Raw genomic sequence first — 3,247 nt, forward strand, 5'->3', positions numbered from 1 at the left:
GTGGGATATGGGTACATTCTCTCTTTATGGCCTTACACTGCTTCCTTCTTAGGCTTGTTTCTCATAAACCACCATTGGAAGGTGGTTATGCATAATGGCCCCAGCTTCTTCACCAACCTTTATTTCATGTGGTCTTATCTAAGCAGACTTCTGCACTCTTTTTATCAAAGAAAGTTTCAAAAATCAGATCTCATGGTCATTTCTCAGCCCTTACTTTCCATGAGAAAACAACTGAACTACTCCTCCTGAAGTTGGTTTACCTCATATCTTTTAATACCCACTCATGCTTTTTATTTTCTTTCACCTCTGGCTTTCCTCCCTTCCTCTCCTCATTTCCTATTTAATTTACCATGACTTATAAGTCATACTAAACTCAACGTTCACAGACATGAGTCCCTTCCTTTGTCTCTTTCTTTGGAGACTAAAGCCACTCATGGCTTCATCTAGTATTTCTGATATGAAGAATATAACTCCTTGGTTAGCAAAACAAACAAGCAACCAAACAAATTCCTGAGAGCCAATTTAGGCTGTTAAATAGAAATTACAAGAAACCATTGTTTTGGACTAAACTCCTGCCCTGGACCCCAATAGAACAGGCAAAAAAAATCAAAATGGAATCACTTATTACTAAAGTTCAGTGTCACCAAATGGAATTATACTGTTTATCTGACCCTCGGAAAAAATCAGAATCAGAGCAATAACAACCAAATTTCTCAAACAGACCAGTTTCAGTTGGTAGTATAATAAAGATCTCTCTGCTTTAATCTTTACACAAAAGAAGTGACCTGAAATAACTGGATCTTAACCAGTTAGTTATTTTTATATTGTTCTGTCTCACTTTACAAGGAAAGTAACTTTGAAATGACAGGCCCATTTTTTTTGTCCTTTTGTTTCTTTCTTCAGCCTTCTGTGTCTATAAAACCAGCTTATTTTGCTCAGGTCACAGGAACACTTGTTCTGTTTTATGGAATGAAGTTTTGCCCAAATCTGGAATTTAAAGTAAAAGCAATCAAGATCTTTAAGCTAAATTGTTGTAATTTTGTCTTGTGACAAGGCCACCAATAATGTTAAGGAGCTTCATTCAAAAATGCAAAAATAGTTTTATTAAGTCCTATGTCAAGAATATATATTCTGACCACATAATCAACTTATCAGGCAAATTAAGGTCAATCGGAAATTGACGTGGAGTTCCAATGACTAATTATCTACAAATAAATACATGATTATATATTTTATAAATTTTTTGTATAATATATACTTATATATTTTATATATATTTTAGCAACAACACAGAGGCAGACTTCTAATCTTTCACCACATATACAGGTGCACCAGTGTGTACATGGCTTTTCAGATGTCACCAGGCAAAGTGCAAGAGGCAGTGTTAATCCACTCAGTCTGTTCTCAGCTCCTTCTCTTGGTTCTGGTTCTCCCTGCTTGAACTGGCAGGACTTGCTTCTGAGTTCCTTCTGGGACCTGCTGCTCTGTCCGCAAAGTTCAGACAGAGTGGGTCTTCCCTCTGTCTAGGCAGTGAGCTGTCCATTTTCCATTCAAGAGGCAGTTGATTTCATTGGCTCTTGGTGCTTCCTGTTCTCAGGTCCTGTGTGGGACATGGTGTTGCAAGAAGTGCAGTGTTTCATCTGGAGTCTCCTATACGACAGGTAAGTCAGAAACGGATTGATAGCATGGTAATCCTCAGGGACAGGGAAAGTGTCCTATGGTACTATGATTGGTCTCATTCTTCTAGTGAGCCTGTACCCAGCCAGGGCTGTAACCTTACTTCACAATTGCATCTAAGCTTTTTTCTTCTATCCTTAGGAGGATCGTGAACCAGGTAGAGGCAGCTGGGGCTGAGATTTTATCCTCCCTTGTGGAAGGGTAAAAGGAGATAGATTTGAAGTGTCCCTTCCCCCAGGTAGATTAGGCCCTGGTAATATGCTTTCCTTTAAGGGCAGGCTTTTGCTAAGGAGAAGAGAAGAGAGTGTTCTGGATATATTTCACAACCATCTTATTTTCCCTCTCCTCCGCAGGAAGCACAGTGAGATTTTTACCCTAATATTTATCCATTTTCCCTGAGAATCTGCTAGGGTTTCTAGAGGTAAAACTCACACAAAAAAAGAGAGAGAGAGAGAGAGAGAGATTCCATAACCCCATCCAAGAGTTTTAACTGTCAATATTGCCCAGTATTGCTGAGTTTCTAGCAATTCATCCACTGCAGGTCAGAGCACTTGCTCCACATCAGACTCTTGTCCTTTAATTTTTTGTCTTCTGTATTTGCCTGTCTCTCCAATTATAAGGGCGACAGTTTGTCCTATGACCTCAATTCTCTGATGCTTCTAAGAAAAGTTTGTTGATTTTCTAGTAGTTTGGCTTTTTTCTTGTGGTGAGGATGAGAGAGATGATTGCTAAGTTTTTTACATATTGGATTGGAAACTCATTGGGAGGTCTTCATTTAATATTTTTAATTGAAGAAGTTCAAATTAGTATTTTTTAACCTCTTATTGACTCATACAAAGATTCCTTTTATCCATTGTTATGTAACCATTACATCTCCTTCCAAAGTATCTAGCCTTTCTTGCTCACTTGGATGGGTGGCAGGTCCAAAGGAGGCCAACAAGCAGAGGGAGCTGGTGTTTATTGTGTGACTCAGGAGGCCTGGAACTCAAGTGCTCACACAAAGAAAGTAATGTTGAAGTCCAGTGCCTCTGAATGTGACCTTATTTGGAAACAGTGTTGGGAGCCAATTTATTAATATGGAGTCATTCTGGAATCAGGTAGACATTAAATTGAATGACTGATGCCAATATGAAAAAGGGGAAATTTACAGGGACAACACCATCTGAAGAGACATAGGGAAAAGATAGCCAGGGACAGAGGTCTGGAACACATCTTTCCCCCAGAACCTGAATAGGAACCAACCCTGCTGACACCTTCCCTGAACTTCTAACCTCAAGAATGATGAGACAAAGCATTTTTATTATCTATACCACCCAGATTGTGATATATTGTAGTCCTGGCAAACTAATATGAATATATTTCCTTATTTGCTCTTCCCTAATCATTGCTGCAAAAAGGATGAAAAGGTCTTTTGTTGCCTAAGGATAATATGAAGGCACAAAGTTTTCTTAAAATTAGTCTTTGCACTTAGTTTTTAAAGTACTAAGTCCCAGGAACCATGTGACCACTTGTGTTTTCGTCTATAAATAGTAAGACACACTCTGTTTTGCAGTACTCTTTGGACTTCAGC

Source organism: Marmota flaviventris, chromosome 6 (genome assembly GCF_047511675.1).
Source record: "Marmota flaviventris isolate mMarFla1 chromosome 6, mMarFla1.hap1, whole genome shotgun sequence".
In the NCBI taxonomy this organism is placed as follows: Eukaryota; Metazoa; Chordata; class Mammalia; order Rodentia; family Sciuridae; genus Marmota; species Marmota flaviventris.